Consider the following 18,247-nt stretch of genomic DNA (forward strand, 5'->3'; position numbering starts at 1 on the left):
AGGGGTGTACATAGGGGTCAGGTCAGAGGGGTGGCTTAGGTGGTCTTGTGTGCAGGGGGCATGTGCAGTCCCTGCTTTTGTTCCCAACACACTGTTCATGCTCCAGCTCTTCAGAAGTGGCAGTTGGGCTTTTTGGTCTTTCTAAATCTTTTGTCCAGGATTTGCCCCAACTTCACATGAGCCCCTTATAGTTTTTTGGTATTTTGCTGCAATCCAGGAGCCGTTTGTCCAGGTGCAAGCCCTGTAGCAAAGGGTCCCAGGTCCCAGCCTGTCTCAGGATGACAGGAAGTCCAGGTTAATAAATTCCAGCCGGACAAGCCACCGCCTGCCCATGGCTCTGAACTTGGGCCTGCCCACTCCAGGTTTGAACCCAGAGGGAGACGAGTGAAGGTCAAAGGAGCGCCCAGGACAGAGAAGCATCAAGAGGAGACTTTCTCCTCCACTCCACCAGAGGTTTGGAAGCAAACTCAAAAGGGAATAATTACATCCTGGGGTGGTCCCATGTTATTTAAAGCGACAGTCCCTGAGACACCAAAATCACAACTGGGCTTCCAGAACTAGCCCACTCTTTAGGAACCACTGATGGACACAACCCTCCTTAGGATCGGGATGTTGAGTGGCCTGCCTGGTGGCACGCAGTAGGAGAACAGAGAACCAGCTTCTGCAGCTGGCCTCCAATGCTAAGTCCATCTAACTGCTGTGGCCCATAGGGTCCAGAAATGCTCGGGGAAGGACTCAAAAGGCTTCGCTTGCTCAGGAACTCTGTTTCCGGATGTGGCAGATACAAATTTTCTCCCACGGATCATCCCAGAAGTGGGGCAATCTGGAGCCCTGGTGGGTTAGAAGCAGTTGTCTCCTACACAGGGATGCTTCATCCCTCGTACCTGCTAATTTAGACCAGCGTTTCTCAACCTTAGCATTTGAGGCCAGAGAGTTCTTTGTTGTTGGGAGGCCTTCCTGTGCATGGTAGGATGTTAAACAGCATCCCTGTGGCCTCCATCCACTTGATGCCAATAGCATCCCTCCAATTGGGACAGCAATAAATGCCTCCTGAGGGGCACACACTCCCCCCCCCATCTGAGAATACTGCTGTCGATCAAATGAATATGGTTTTTAGCTCAAGGGGGGAAGTTCTCATATTAGTGAGGTTTTTCAAAACCTTTTAAGAAAAAGGATGAGAAATTTGTAAGTTAATATTTATTATCCTTGCTACCTAAAAGTTATCTGCCTGAAGATTATAAGCATTCAGGGTGCAGTCATGTATTATTTATGTCACTTGAGGCAAACTAAAAGCTAAGAGAATGGACCAGAGGGTGGGGGAGGAAGGAAAGAAACGGACATTTAAGGAGCATCTCACTGTGTGCCGGATGCTTGACACATCTGCTCTCCTTTAACTCTTGGGAAAATCATCAGGGAAAGGATGAGGAAGGGAGATTGGAAAGGTGGGATCTTCTGGTGCTGGGAAGCCCACGCTCCCTGCCCCAAAGGGGAGAGAGAAGGAGAGTGTTGGTCCCAGTACTTGGAGGGACTTGGAGCCTGGCTGGTCCAAGCTCCCCAAGCTCAGAACAGTGATGGGATGTCCTGGAGGCCATCAGCTGATGTGACCAGAACCCAGTCTGTCATCAAGAGAGCGGAGAGGTTCATTCGTGAACGCTCTCCACTCCCCTAAAGCCTCACACAACCCCATGAAGAAGACACCTCCTTACTCAATTAAGGGAAGGGGAAGTCATTGCATACACTGAGCTCGTCACAGCACCGGAGGAGGCAGAAGAGGCTGTAACCTAGATGGTCCATCTTGTCGTCCTCTGCTCCAGACTCGGCTCAACCAGATAGCCCTTCCTGGATTATGCACAGATGGGGATGGACCTGGAAGGAAGGCATCTGAAACCACTCGATCCCTCATCTTTTCTCTCCATCTCCTTTCATCTTAGCAACTCACTGCTTGACGGCAGACAAAAACTGATGTCTGATGGAGCAACCCTTTGCACCTGGAAAGTCAGAGACCACACACGGGTCACTCCTCGGGTCAGGAGAGCTCTCAGAATTTCTAGCCAGGTTGGGAGAGGACCACGCTTGCTCGTTAAACAGCAGGAGAGGAGTCAAAGCTACTTCCCAACTGGCCGTCCTGACATCAGAGTGAGTGTGCCGGGAGCCCCATCACTGCCCTCACCTTCTATGGAAACACTCAGAGGACTAAAAGGGGTCATCATTTCCAGTGAAATTCTACCCAGGGGACACTTGCCCTTCTCCAGGCTTCTCTGAGTGCTAGGTGCCCAGCCTCACGTTTGCTCCATGGCAAGCTTATTAAATACTAGCTGAAAAGGACTTGGAGAAAGATGAACACTATCCTCTTGCTGTGATGCGAGAACTTCTCAGCAGAGGAACTTGCTCCGGGGCCCAGAGCCCTGCCCATTGCTCGTGAAGGCCATGAGCAGGCTCTGCCTGCTACATGGAGCCACGCTCATTTGTGCAGATTTCTGTCTACTTTTGTTCCCGAGAGGAGAGATGCTGGCATTAGGTTAGAGAAATGGGAGAATGAACTGGGGTGAATCAAGGAAGGCAGTCCTTGGCAGGATGCGGCTCCTCCGGCCGGCACAAAAGGATTCACCTGGGAAGGGGGCCAGCTCAGGAAGGTCTTTGTGAGCGGCTCCTTGGCCGGAAGCCTCTGCCAAGCCGGCCAGTGGAGGTGCCAGCCAGGCCATGGGTCACTCCTGCAGGGGCACTGGCCATGTAAGGTTGTTGGTCCCTTCTCCAGCTCAGCCAACTGTCCAGTAGGGGGCGCTGTGGCCTCCACACTGGCAGAGCTCAAACCTCTGCCTCTGGTGGACCCCAGCCCTGCACTCCCCAGGACTAGGGGCCAGTCTCTAGCCCTGCAGCTGGCTCAGGAAGCTGGTGCTTACAGGCTGCCTAGGCCAGGCCTCCCAGGCAGTCCTGCGACCTTAGGGATGATACATTATATGATACATAGTCATCATTATAGCAGCTGTTTACTGAGCACCTACTGAGTGCCAGGTGTACTTCACCAAAACTTCACAGGAAGCCCCTGGATTAGGTTTAATTATGCCCACTTTACTGATATGAAAGGCAAGGCTCAGAGGCTGCATGGTCAGTGAGCAACAGAGCTGGGGCTTTATGTACAGGTCCAGGCTCCTTCCACTACCCACACAGCCTCACATCTTGTCATTCCAGCTAGGCTGCCTCTCCTCTGGGATCCAGGATTTCCTCAACTGGCTAGTGCAGCCTTCAATAGTACCCCAAAAGGGAGTCAAGTAGATTCTGGGCCCCAGTGGGGAGAGATCAGGTTCTAAGTGGCCTCATGAGATCGGGCAAGTCATGTCCCATTTCTGATGGAGCTTCAAATCTCTCATCTGCAAACATCATCTCCAAGCGTTGTTGCAAGGCCAAGGGAGATGATGTCTGGAAGGGCTTTAACTTAGCTGGAGAATACTGGAGAATACTTAGCCTGGCTTCCTGGAGGTGGTGATGTCTCATCTTGGACCTTAGGACCTACTAGGGCCTGGCCTGGAGAAGTCACCTGGTGAATGCCTGCAGATCTTGTTTCTTGTGTGAATGCTTATTGCATGTTGTAAGCTCCGGGTGTTGGTGATGGACAGGGAAGCCTGGCGTGCTGCAGTCCATGGGGTCACAAAGAGTCAGACACGACTGAGCAACTGCACTGAACTGAACGGAACCTGAAGATGAGGTTCCTGTGGTCATGCCGCCTGCAGTCCCCAGCAGAGCCTTGGGCATAAGTAGATGCTGCCCGCTCCTCACCTGCTCTATAGGCGGAGATGGAACATCATCTTCTGCTCCAGGGAACACTTGGTAAGGTCTGGGCACATTTTTCTCATCACAAATGGCAGGGGTAGAGGGTGCTATGGGCACCTAGTGGGTAGAGACCAGGGATACTGTTCAATATCCTCCAGTGCACAAGACAGCCCCCACCACGAAGACTGACCAGCCTTTGAACTTGAACTAAAGTGTCCATTTTGTTGATGGTGAGACGCCCATTCGAGTCCGGGTCTACTGCCTTCTAATATTTTACCGAGGGGGAAACTGAAGTCCAGAGTGGGAATGGGCTGACTGGGCTATGCTGAGGCTTACATGTCACAGTTTTGAAGGTCCCTTTGTGAGTACCCATGACCAGGCACCCATGTGCTTGGCTCTGTGTACAGGTTGGGCATGCGTTATCTCACCGAATCCTCACAAGCAGCTTGGGAGGCTGGTACTGTTATAAACCAAGCACAGAGGTTAGACAGCCTTCCCAGGGTCACACAGCTGTAGAAAACAAGGCAGGGATTTGAACCTAGGAGTCTTAGGATCCAAAGCCCATGTTCTTTGCATCACCTGGCCCACCTCTGGCAGAGTCCCCATCAGAAACACAGAGCAGCCTTGTTTTCCAAAGTAAATAGAAGAATCTTTCCAGGAGCATCATCACCATTGCTCTGAGGGTCATAATCATTGGGCTCCTGCTGTTTGGGGACTTTCTGGTCCTTTGCAGGATCAGCCACCCTCATGTGGCCTTGGCCAAATGCTCTGGCCTCTCTCAGCCTCAATTTCCCCACCTGAAAACAGACTCCAGGGCCAGCGCCTGCCGGGCGCTCCATGGAATGAGATCACACACGCCTGGTCCAGCCTCCTGCAGAGGACAAGCCAGCTCTGTCCCTCTTCCCAGCCCCTCTCCTTCCTGGTAGCGGCAATTCTGGTTCTGGCTCTGGAGTGACCTGGTGGGCTTGTTCCATGGCCAGGATTAAGGAGTCTTTACATATTTGTGTGGGCAGCTCTGGAGCTGCCCTGCTTTGCTTCTGAACAAAGACTCCTCATAGCATTTCCCTCTGCTCCCGCCTCCAGGGTGCTGGGAGCCAGCTCAATGGAGCGCTTGTGGCCCTGTGAGCAGCATTGTGCATTGTCAGAGGCCAGACCCAGCCGCCGGGGGTCCGCGATCAAGGTCACGTGGGGCGGGGCGTGCTGTGCACAAATCACGTGGGCCACCTCCCGGCAGCCTCCCAGCCCCGGGGATTGGTCCCGGGCCCTGGGCCGCGGGGACTTCCACCAAGCAAGCCTTCCCCAGCTCCTCTCTGAACCTAATTAAGGCACCCATCGCTGGCTGACTGCAACCCTGCCCAGCTCAGGCGAAACCCCACATTCCTTAACGGAGCCCTGAACTGAAATGACCCAGGAAGCCAAGGCGGAATGAACCCCCAGCTGAAGCCGAATATTTGTTTTTCACTGAACTGGAACAGCACTTGTGTGCTTTCCAAAGTCATTCACTCGGAACGGCTGTGCGTTTGTTTATTCATGGAATACACACTTCACCGGCCACCGTCCTGTGGGTCAGACCCGGTTCAAAGGCACAGGGGACATGCAAGTGGGGAGGAAGACATGGCGTCTGCCTCAAGTTGCGGAAACAGATAACGCGGAAACATTTCCAGACATGGCGGCCGCGTCCACACCTGGTGCGAGGGGAGCGACTGCTTCTCGGAGTTCAGTAGGGAAAGGCAGGTAGGGGAATCTGGGAGAAGAGTGGGGAGCGGGCACCCTTATAGAGTGTGACCAAGTGCTAGAGGAACAGAACGGGGGAGGGCTGCTCCTTCTCCTGGCAACCTCAATCTGATGCAAACCTGAATTTCACCTCCCTGAAGGGCAGGAGGAGCTTCCTTGATGGCTCAGCTGGTAAAGAATCTGCCTGCAATGCAGGAGACATGAGAGACGTGAGATGTGACCCCATGGACTGTACAGTCCATGGAATTCTCCAGGCCAGAATACTGGGGTGGGTAACCTGTCCCTTCTCCGGCGGATCTTCCCAACCCAGGGACCGAACCCAGATCTCCCACACTGAAGGCAGGTTCTTTAACAGCTGAACCACCAGGGAAGCCCAAGAATACTGGAGTGGGTAGCCTATCCCTTCTCCAGGGGATCTTCCGAACCAGGGTCTCCTGCATTGCAGGCGGATTCTTTACCAACTGAGCTATCAGGGAAGCCCTATGGATCCCTGTGTAGGAAAGTCACCTGGAGGAGGAAATGGCAACCCACTCCAGTATTCTTGCCTGAAAAATCCCAGGGACAGAGGAGATATAGCACAAAAGGTCACAAAAAGTGGACCACACCTGAGCAACAGAACACATGTGCACGAACTACAGGAAACCATGTAACATGAGGATGATGAGATGCAGTTGAATTTTCAAAGGTCCAGAAGGTATCCTGAGCAGAATGCTGGGTTATTCATTCATTCATCCCTCATTCGTTCATTCAACCAGCATTTATGAAGCACCCATCCTAAGCCAAAACCTGCCCAGTCTTAACCGCAATCCCTTCCAGTTTCCATAGGAACACAAAAGAATCTTCTAAGCAAGCCATTCAGTCAGTGGAGCTCACAGACCTGGGTTCAAATCTCGCAACAAATGACTTGAATAAAAGTTTTAATTTACTTGAGGTTTTGTCTTCATTTGTAATGCAACCTGCCTTATGGCAATATTGGGAAAGGAAGTGTAGAAAGAGCATAGATCTAGAACCTTGAAGTTTGACCTGACGCTGTTACCAAGCTTCATGATGATGCCCAGAGGCTCTGAGGACTGATATTAAAGTGATGAGTCACACCTGACATCTGGGAGAAACTCAGGACCAAATATTCCCACCTATTTATGGCATGTTAGTGGCCAGGGAATGTTCTAGGAGGACTACCTTGTGAGACAGATTTTATTTTCCAAAGATGATCACAGCAGTATCTCCTCATCCACATTCTCTGCTGTAATGTGACTTTTCCACTCTCCCATCATGATGTGGAATCTAATTCCTCTCTCTTAGAATCTGGTCTGGCCTGACCGACTTGCTTCACCGTAGAAAGTGGCTGGGCTCTAGGGCTAGGTTTTAAGAAGCCCTGCAGCACCCACCCGGGTCTCCTGAACTGATCTGGGAGTGATCTCAGGACCCAGCCACCATGCAGGAAGAAGTCCCCTCATGGGGAGCCCATACTGGGGTATGCTTGCTGCTCTCCCATTTGAGAACCAGCCTGCCATCATATTGTGTAAGCTATCTCTGATATCTGCAAGGTAAAGTCTGCAGATAATTCCAACCCCAGCCAGACTCTGATATGCAAAGAGCATGAAAGACCCTAAGCAAGAACCACCTAGTCGAGCCCAGTCAAATCACTGAATCATGAGAGATGCTTTGATATTTTAAACTACAAAGTTGTGGGTGATTTTTTTACATATGGCAATGGATAACTGAAACACTTGGGGTGACTTTCAGGACATTTTGATTAAAGAGAACTAAGGACAAGAAGTTAATCAGGCCTCCTCCTCTGGGCCTGCAGAGACCCCAATATGATCACAGTCAGAGTATCCTGAGCCCAAATCATTTGTTTACTTGCCTCTCTCACTAGACTGTGGGGTCCTGGAGGGCAGGAAAGATGTTAGGATTCTGAGGTTGCTAAAAACAGAAATTTTTGGCTCCAAAATCACTGCAGGTGGTAACTGCAGCCATGAAATTAAAATATGCTTGCTGCTTGGAAGAAAAGTTAGGACCAACCTAGATAGCTTATTAAAAAGCAGAGAAATTACTTTGCCAATAAAAATTCATCTAGTCAAAGCTATGGTTTTTCCAGTGGTCATGTATGGATGTGAGAGTTGGACTATAAAGAAAGCTGAGCACCAAAGAACTGATGCTTTTGAACTGTGGTGTTGGAGAAGACTCTTGAGAGTCCCTTGGACTGCAAGGAGATCCAACCAATCCATCCTAAAGGAAATCAGCCCTGAATATTCTCTGGAAGGACTGGTGCTGAAGCTGAAACTCCAATACTTTGGCCACCTGATGTGAAGGACTGATTCATTTGAAAAGACCCTAATGCTGGGAAAGATTGAAGGCGGGAGGAGAAGGGGATGACAGAGGATGAGATGGTTGGATGGCATCACTAACTCAATGGACATGAGTTTGAGTAAACTCCAGGGGTTGCTGATGGACAGGGGGGCCTGGTGTGCTGCAGTCCATGGGGTCGCAAAGAGTCGGACACAACTGAATGACTGAACTGAATTGAACTGAACAACAGAAACAAAGATTGGTTTATGTATGTGAAAACAGAATTGATCAGGAGAATTTGGGAGAACTTGAAGAGTCTCAATAAAAATCTAAAACTGGGTTCAGAAAGGAGTGAGGGAGCTTTAGGCAATAGGGGCATCAGGAGAGTCTTTTAGGTGCCAGCTCCGTAAATGGACAAGAGCCCTTTGTCATGCTCATGTCGCCCTGCATGCATGCTAAATCTCTTCAGTGGTGTCTGACTCTTTGTGACCCTATGGGCTGTAGCCCTCCAGGCTCCTCTGTCCGTGGGATTCTCCAGGCAAGAATACCGGAGTGAGTTGCTGTGCCGTCCTCCAGGGGATCTTCCCAATCCAGGAATTGAACCCGCGTCTGTTATGTTTCCTGCATTGGCAGGCAGATTCTTTACCTCTAGAGCCACCTGGGAAGGCCTCCTGTTACTCTGCTCAATATGCACATTCCAGGGGAAGAATCCTGGGTCACAGAACGACAGGCCCACCTGGATGACAGGCCCACCAAGGCTGTATCTGTTAGATGGAGCTGCTTCCTGGACAAGAGGCTGGGGAGTGGGTACTGAGCAGGCAAATCTGAGTCCCCCCCATTTACCTTAGAGACCCCATTACTTGGCTTGATGTCTGGCACATAATAGGTGCTCAAGAAATATGAGTGAACAAATAATTAAGTGAATAAATATGCATGAATGAATGAATGGAAAAATAACTGAGTGGAACGTGGGTGGGCAGTATGCTGGCCTGTGAAGATATCTGCCAGATATTACAGCAGGCTTTTCTCCTCCACCCAGCCAGACTTTTCTCCTCTCAGGAGAATTCCCAAGGCTGGATTCTAGAAAGTATAGAATTTTAATCCCTTATCCTCTCAGTTTAAGAACATTACACACTTGGAACAGTGTGATAATTCCTGATAATACTCCAGGAGGAGCAACTCCCTAGCCCTGCTCAATTTTAAGTTAGGTTTTCAGGGAAAGGGCAGTGACAGAGACAGGTGTGAGTAAGAGTGAACTCTGAGGCTGGAAACTGGATTGTCTGATGGTTTTTTTTTTTTTTTTGTGGAACCAAGCAGCTATTAAGCAGAAAGCAGGTGTATCATGCTTGGTCTGCTGGAGGCTACACTTCACCCAAGACAAGTGGGTCATCCACACATCTGCCCAAAATCTGCCCATAAAGGATGTCAGATGGTGCCTCAGTCTTTACATGGTCTCCTGAGAATAAATGGATGGATTTCATTAGCCCCTAAACAAGATCCTGCTATTTCTGTTTGTTTTGTATGCCCCAGACAATCCTCCTAAGTGTATAACACAAAGTGGACACACAAGGGGAAGTGTTTGCAATATGAAATGAGTCTTTGATGCCTTCACAATTACACAATGGAAGAAAAATTAAAAAGCAATTTGGCTCAGATGCTGGGGGGAAAAATTGAAAGCAAAAGCAGAAGAGGGTGGCAGAGGATGAGCTTGATAGCATCACCAACTTAACGGACATGAATCTGAGCAAACTCCGGGAGATAGTAAAGAACAGGGGAGCCTAGTGTGGTGTAGTCCACAGGGTAGTGAAGAGTCTGGCAGGACTTAGTGACTGAATAACAACAACAATGTATCAATATCTAGAAACATCCTAAGTTAATTATCTAGGGGTAAGTTGATGGGCTTCCCAGGTGGCGCTAGTGGTAATCATGCCTACCAACGCAGGAGACGTAAGAGACATGGGTTTGATCCCTGGGTTGGGAATATGACCTGGAGGAAGGCTTGGCCACCCACTCCAGTATTCTTGCCTGGACAATCCCGGTGGACAGAAGAGCCTGGAGGGCTATAGTCCATAGGGTTGCAAAGAATCTGATATGTCTGAAGCGACTTAGCATAGGCACTGTAACTTCACAGCTGTTCTCCACACAGGAGGAAAAGAATAAAAGGAGGGGAAGGCATTCATGGTGAGCACTTACCACGTGCCAGAAGCTGTGGAGGGCACGTTCACTGTATGATGTCCTTTTATCCCTACAGTAATCTGGAGGTTCCTGTTAACCCCATTCCATGAGTGAGGAAACTGCATCCAGAGAGGTTAGGTACATTACTCAAGGTCGTGAAACTGCTAAGTGGCAGAGCCAGGATTTTGACATGGATCAAGTCAGATTCTGTGGCCTGTCTCCATTTCATTACATCACACGGCCTCCAAGGAGTAAACAAAAGAGTCTTTTCAGGGACCTTATTCATGAGTGAGTCTGCCAGAGCCATTTAGTCTTGCTTTCACACAACTCTCACGAGTGTGATCATCTGATCCCTTAGTTCACAGACTTTCTGAGACAGCTAATAAGAAACAGGAGAGAAGGCTACAGAAGGAGACACTCTGGTAATGACAAATAGTGAAGTAGGGCTTATATTACAGCAAATGAATCAGTTGAATGAGAGTAACTCTCCCAATTGTAACAACTAAAAACTCTGAACCGTGTATTTAAAAAAATTAAAATAGAACCATTTGAAGGCACTGAAAAGAAAAAAATAGAATACAACTCTTGGAGAAAAAGAAAGCACACAATTTTATTAGTCTTCTCAAAGATAAAACTTTTGGTTTCATTCTGTTTTTCAATTTCATTGATTTCTAATTTTACTTTATTACTTCCTTTCTTCTTCTTTCTTTGACTTTAATTTGCTCTCCCTTTTCTTGTTTTCAAAAGTTTCTTGTTTCAAAGTGTAGGTCATTGCTTTGAGAACTTTTCTCTTTTCTCATGGCAATTAGTGCTATAAATTTTCCTCTAAGCACCACTTTAGCTGCATCTTTTGAATGTTTTAATTTTCATTTAGTTCAAATTACTTTCTAGTTTCCCATTTGATTTTTTCTTTGGCCTATGTGTTAGAAATGTGTTATTTACTTTCCAATACTATGGGATTTTCCAGATATCTCTTGAGTATTGATTTCTAATTTAATTCCTTTACCACAGAACGTACTTTGTGTAACTGGACTCCTTAGACATTTACTGAGACCTGTTCTGAGACCTTGGTCTACTTAGGTATATGTTCAGTGTGCTTGAAAGGAGCTTGTATTTTACTGTCCTTGGGGAAAGTGGTCTATGAATGTCAACTAAGCCACGTTGGTTGGTAGCATCCCATTTGGGGTTTTGTTCCCTTTTTTCCTCTTTTTCTGCCTTCTTTGGATTATATATTTTTAAACTCATTAAGTATTTATTTATAGGTTTATGCAGTGCTATTAAAGTTCAATCAAATGTAAAACTTAGGGACTTCCCTGGGGATCCGGTGACTAAGACTCCACTCTCCCAACACGGGGGGCCGGGCTTCAATCCCTGGTCAAGGAACTGGATCCCACAGCCACAACTAAGAATTAGCATGCCACAACTAAAAAAGTTCCACATGCTGCAACTAAGCCTGGCACAGCCAAATAAATAATTTATTTAAAAAAACTGTAAAACCTAGCAGACAGCTCCCAGTTGTTAGGATTATCTCAAGGGACACTGAGTTGGGGATTGCAAGTCAACATAAGCTGCAATGAGCTGGACTTGGCTGTTGGCTCAGTCTCTCCAGCCAAAAGTCACTGTTTGTTCCACCTGGAGTGCTCCCAGGCCAGGAGAGGAGGAGTGCTCTCCCCAGGAGAGCTCTGGGGAGCAGCAGCAGTGGGCTGGGGGTGGGGTGGGGTTTGGAAGCTATTGGTATTGCCATTTGCTTCCAGATGGATTGTATTTTTTATGACTCCATTTTATCTTTTTTGTTAGTTTCTTAATTATACCTCTTTGTTTTAGTGCTTGCTTTAGGGCTATAGTACACATATTTAACTTATCACAGTCTTACCTTCAAATGATATTCTATCACTTCACATACTGTATAAAACAGAGTATCCCATTTCCTCCCTCCTGGCCTTTGGGCTAATGTGCCATACACTTTTACTTTTATATACTATAAACCCTACAATAAATTGTTAGTATTTTCACTTTAGTCAATTATCATTTAAGAGGATTCTTTAAAAGAGAAAATACATATTTTACATTTACCTACATATACATCATTTCCAGTATTCTTCACTCTTCTAAAAAGAACTAACTAAATCAAGTATTGTCAACAGTGTGAAGCAACTGGAACTTCCATGCACTGTTGATGGGGAAATAATATTGTGTAACCATTTTGGAAAACAGTTTAGTGGTTTCATGCTAAACACACACCTACATATAATCTAGATATTCTTATAAGAATTTACAGAAAATAAATATAAGCATATTTCCACACAAAGACAAATAGATAAATATTCATAGCTGTTTTTTCCTATAACTGCCCCCAGCTGGAAGCAACCCAAGTGTTCATCAACAGGTGAATGGATAAACAGATTGTGGACATCCATACAACAGACTACTACTCAGCAATAATAACGAATGCATGAGGACACCTATGACAGTGTAGATGAAGTGCAAAATAATTATGCTTTAAGAAAAAAATCCAGAAAGGAAAAAAGATGCATGTTGTACAATCCCAATTATATATAATTCTAGAAAATGCAAAGTAATTGGTAGTAGCAGAAAGCAAATCAGTAGCTGCCTTGGGAAGGAGAGTGATAACGGGGGATAGACGCCAAAGAAGCACAAAGCAAGTTTTAGGGGGTGATGGGTAAATCCATTATCTTACTTGTGGTGATATTTTATGGTTGTTCCATATGTCAAATTTCATCAAAGTTTACACTCTAAATATGTGTAATTTACTGTATGTTGATTATACATCAACACAGCTGTAAATATTTATTGGATGGGTTTAAAGCCAACTGGACACAGCAGAAGAAATGATCAGTTAACTTAAAGAAAACATATTGCTTCCATTGAAGAAAAATGAGAAACTAATACTGAAAAACAAAAAGGGATCCTAAATGATTAGTGGGACAGATCCAAGAGGTTAGCAGATGTTCAGCCGAAGTCTTGTAAGAGGAGAAGGGTAACCAGACGGGGAGGGGGGGGAACAGGAAGAGATAAGGGCCACATTTTTCCTTTTCAAATTTGCAGTACACCAGAGGTCCAAAAAAGATCAACAAACCTCAAGCAGGAAAAAGATGAAGAAATCCACATCATAGTCAAATGTCTGCAAACCAAAGATAAAGAGAAAACCTTTAAAACATGTGAATAAAAAAAGGATACATTCAGCAGGGGGAAATAGCAGCAGGAGCCACAGATACATTCTGTTCTCTATAGAAACATGGAGAGACAGAAGACAATGGAATTACAGCTTTAAAAGTGCTGAAAGGAAACAACTGCCAACCTAGAATTCTATATCCAGTAAGAACTTTCTTCAAAAATACAGGGAAATAAAGACATTCTCTGATAAACAATCACTGAGAGAATTTAGTGCCAGCAGATTCACACTGCAAGAAATGTTATATAAAATGCCTCTGGTTAAAGGGAACTGACACATATGGAAAAACAGATCTAAAGGAAGAAAAGAAGTGTACTGAAAATGTTGAATATGTGGGTAAACATAAATGACTAGTTTAAAAAAGATTTCTTTAAAATATGATTAAACATTTAAAGCAAAAAATATTTAAACGTGTAAAAATTTATAATGTAGAAATAAAATGGATGACAAGAAAAGCACAAAAGAATAAGAAAATAAATGAATTTATGCCATTGTAGTTCTTACATTTTACAAGAAGTGATAAAATATTAATTTAAAGTCAAGTTGTATAATAAGTTCAGAGTACATACTGTAATAACTGAAGTAACCACCAAAAAATAATACAGATACCGAAGTGTCAATGAAAGGGGAGAGAATGGAACACTGAAAAATACTACCCCAAAGAAAACCTGAAAGGAGGAATAAAGAAAGAAAGAGGAAAAGAGACAAAAAGAAAACAAGTAGAAAATGAAGGCTTACATCCAACCATATCAGTAATTACTTTACATGTAAAATAAACACTCCAATTAAAAGCAGCTGTCGGACTGGATTAAAGAGTAAAGAGTAAAAAATGAAAACAAGATACAACTCTATGCTGTTGACAAGAGAGAACTTTCGATATAATGAAGAAAACAGACCTGAAGTTCCAGTGACAGAAAAAGTGCATAACATGAAACTATTAAGCACAGAAAAGCTAGTGTGGATGCAACAGCAAAGTCAAGCTTACGACAAGATGTGTTGCCAGAGAAAGAGAGGAACATCTCATATTAAAATCATTGATTAATAAAAACATCCATATATGTATGGATAATAGAGTTTCAAAACAGGTGAAGCAAAAATTCAAAGAATGAAGCGGGAAAGTAGGCAGCTGCAATCACAGTTGGAGGTTTTAACAATTACTTTACCAATAACTCATTGAAACAGGGCCAGGACCAGGGAAAGACAAGTGAAGCAATCACCTTGGGTACAAAATTTCAGGGGCATCAAGAAACCTTGTAATCAAAGAAAATGATATTTTAAGATAGTATTTAAGAAAATCAAAATGAGTGCAAGAACTCCATAAGGAACAAAAGTTCAAAATTTTAAATAATGACAGCATCCAGTGTTCCTGCATTTCTTGAGCAAAGAGTCAGACAAGACTGAGTGCACACACACCAATGTTCCAGATTTTTCCTTTTGCTCCAGGCTACAGTATATATCAGAAGAGAGTCATCACTGACTCTTCTTTAGTAGTTTTATTTTTCCTCTCTCCATGATTCAGAAGAAATTACAAAGAGAATTAGAAAGTATTTCAAACTGGGTGAAGGTGACATATAGTAAGACATGAGGGATGCTGCTAAAACACTTCTTATGGGAAAACATACATCTTTAAATGGCTATATTTGTATGACTCAGGGAACTCAACCTGGGGCTCTGTAACAACCTAGAGGGGTGGGGAGGGGTGGGAGGGGGGTTCAAGAAGGAGGGGACATATGTATGCATGTGTGCCCAGTCGATTCAGTCGTGTCTGACTCTTTGCAACCCCACGGACTGTAGCCTGTGAGGATCCTCTGTCCGTGGGGATTCTCCAGGCAAGAATACTGGAGCGGGTTGCCATGCCCTTCTCCAGGGGATTTTCCCAATCCAGGGATCGAACTGGCATCTCTTATGTCTCCTGCATTGGCAGGCAGGTTCTTTACCACTAGAGTCAACTGGACCCATGGCAAATTCATGTTGATGCATGGCAGAAACCGACACAATATGGTAAAGCAATTATCCTTCAACTAAATAAATTTTTAAAAAAAGAATAAAGTTTTAAAGTCCATGGTCTATGCTTTCAGGTTAACAATCTAGGGAGAAAAAGAATAGATTAAACTTCAGCTAACAGAAATTTAATTCTAAAAATGAGTCAAAAGCAATGAAATAGACAGCAAACAAAAAGTAGCAAAAAGCAACAAGGTCGAAAGCTGTTTCCATGAAAAATTAATAAAGTATATAAGTCCCCAGCTGGACTGATAAAAGAGTGGGAGAAAAGATAACCCAATTTATTAATATCAAGAATAAAAAGGGGAATATTGCTACAGATACTATAAACATTAAATGGATAATAAGGAATAACTTTATGCCAATGAATTGGACAATGTAGATGAAATGGATAATTACTCAAAAAGTAAAACCTATTAAAACTGATCAAGAAAAAAACAGAAAATCTGAAATTATTTGCTTCTGCTCTTACACACAACTCCCTTTCCCTCCGGCCCCAGGATTCAGATGAGCTTTTCTAGACCCTGGGCATTTTATATCTCAGGGTTCCCTGGTCCTCAGCCCCTCCTCTGGGAGATATAGTAAATAAATGTTGTCATTGATTGCGTTTTATAGCTCTATGTCATCTATATTTATTCCATCATTAATTCAGCAAGTTTACTGAGCATCTTCTATCAGACTCTGTGCTAGGTATTGGAGTTACAGTAGCTAATTGCATTAATTAGTGTGAATTGAATTTGATCATTTGTTCATTCTTATTAAAAAGTGGGCCTTGGATCCTTGGTGAGGGAAGTAGCCCATCATTGTGACATTGTTTCCATAGAGAAATCAGACTGTTATTTCCATAGAAAAATCAGACTAGGTGGATGTTATTTCAAGGCAGTATCTTTGCATTGGAAGTGAAACTTATTCTAAACTTGAGGATTGACTGCATTCTATTGAGGCAATAGATATATGCCTGATACTATTTAGAAAGCATTTTAACTAAAAATACTTACAAGGTGGTCAAGGCTTTAAAGGAACTGTCAGTTATCTGAAAAATAATGTCTGTGATTCTCCAACAAGATGCTTCTAGATTGCCAGCATCATGTGACCCACCTGCTGTGGTGGCATCTGGGACCCCACAGGTGTGTGGGTGCTGTTGAGGCTGGGAAAGCGGGTGGGTGAGGAAGGAACCTGGGCTGAAGGGGAGCAGGACCGAAATCCCAACTCTGCTACTCAGCAGCTGCCTGTGTCTGAACAAGGCATTTCCCATGTAACAGCCGGCCCAGGGTGGATTGGAGGAGTATGGGCGGGTCTCCTTGCAGGCCCAGAGGTGCCTCAGCAGATCTGCCCTGCGTGTGACCCAGCCACCTTTTATCACCTGTCCCCTGGGTACCAGAACAGCGAGCCAGGAGGGTCCCAAGAACCCCTCCTTAATGCCCTCTGTTCCCACACCCACACTGGTGCAGGACCCAGTCACACACGGACTCCAGGACCCTGTAAACCATTAAGAGGAAGGTACTCGTAAGTTTAGAACAACATCCACGTCTTCACCTGGTCGTGCACTCCACCACATGTAAAGCCCTAGCTCTTCTCTCATTTAACTTTTAAAACCACCTCCTAAGACTCCAGGGTGAGAATCACGTGCCCATTTCACAAAAGGGAAAATTGCTTGTCAGAAGGAAGTAGCGCCTTCCCCAAGGACCCACAGTCATGGGCACAGCTGGGACTCCACACCTGCTCCAATCTTTGTCCTCCGTGACCTTGGGCTGCAGGAGATTCCACTGTCCCCCTCTGGTCAGGGAGGCTGATGAACAAAATTACTGTAGATGCTGGAGGCTTAATTGGTGTTGTTTTTTTTTTTAAGCCACATAATGGATACTTGTAAATATCTCTGGAACCAGATGGAGCCATTAAAATGCTAAACAAATAAGGGCTATCTTTTAGAATCTATAGGTTGTTTCCTGGAGTCTGGGCCAAGCAGACTTGATGGAGGTGAGGTTACCCCTTCAGCTGTGAAGGAGCTCAAAGCAGCTCTTGGGGGGGTGGGGGTGAGCTTCTGCATGGGCCTGTGGTTTCCTCTCCAAACCTGTGTAAACCTCTGAAGGGTGTCCTAAGGCCAGAGTGGTGTTTCTCAGGGTGATGTTGCTAGACAAAGAAGAAGCTGTAAGGCAACTTGTTCCATGAGGAGGGGGTGCTATGAGGAAGGGGTGCTGTTGAGAAGGAGTGCTGAGCAGCTGCTCCGGGGTGACATTTGCCCGCTGCGGGCCATCTCCCCAGCTCCCGCCTGTCTCCCTAGGACCATGCAGATGACAAAGGCGCCCAGTCTCCATTTCCCAGGGGCTTCTGTTTCTAGATACCTTGTTAGTTTCCCCTCTATTTCTCTAAGGCTGCAGAACAGGTGGTGGTTTGACTTTTCTCTGTGCCTACATCAAACTTGTTTCTTTTCAGAAGCAGAGATCTCTGGATCTTCCTGCAACCTCTCTTCTCTTCAGCCCCACTCCAGGGTAAATTTCTAGCCTTTTGCTTCTGCTGAATTCCTCCTGGCACCTCCAGCCCAAGTGCAGGGTCTGAGTCTTCAGACCCACCCAGGATGGCTGCACTGCCCTGGATCTCACCCAGTGGGAGTCCCAGCGCCAACGTTGTGGGGGGCCTTCACCCTCTCCACTCCTAATCTCCAGCGGCCTCCTCGCTCCCAAGCCACTCCACAGAGACATCAAGCCAGGAAGAAAAGAGCCTGCTTGTCATGAGAACACTTCAATATGAGTACAGTAAGCCCCCTACATACGAACATTCAAGTTGTGAACTTTCAAAGATGCCAATGTGCGTGCCAGCCCCTGTTTGCTATTCTACTGTACTTTTCAAGGTAATGTACTGTCAGATTAAAGATGTTTTCTTCATTTCTTTGTTTGTTTGTTTTTTAGTGGCATAATAGTGGAAGTTGCTTAGTTGTGTCTGACTCTTTGCGACCCCCATGGACTTGTAGCCCACCAGGCTCCTGCGTCCATGGAATTCTCCAGGCAAGAATTCTGGAGTGGGTTGTCCTTCCCTTCTCCAGGGGACCGTCCTGACTCAGGGATCAAACCTGAGTCTTCTGCTTTG

The 18,247-nt window shown here is 45.6% G+C and overlaps 1 long non-coding RNA gene across 1 annotated transcript; it reads left to right on the forward strand.

The window, feature by feature from the left end:
* The first annotated feature begins 3,007 nt into the window (after positions 1–3,007).
* On the forward strand, positions 3,008–18,047 carry LOC139038696 (uncharacterized). The gene is made up of 2 exons (XR_011491762.1): positions 3,008–5,502; positions 17,597–18,047. It is a non-coding gene; the product is annotated as an uncharacterized lncRNA (long non-coding RNA).
* The last annotated feature ends 200 nt before the right edge of the window (positions 18,048–18,247 follow it).

This window comes from Odocoileus virginianus, chromosome 16 (genome assembly GCF_023699985.2).
Source record: "Odocoileus virginianus isolate 20LAN1187 ecotype Illinois chromosome 16, Ovbor_1.2, whole genome shotgun sequence".
Taxonomy (NCBI): Eukaryota; Metazoa; Chordata; class Mammalia; order Artiodactyla; family Cervidae; genus Odocoileus; species Odocoileus virginianus.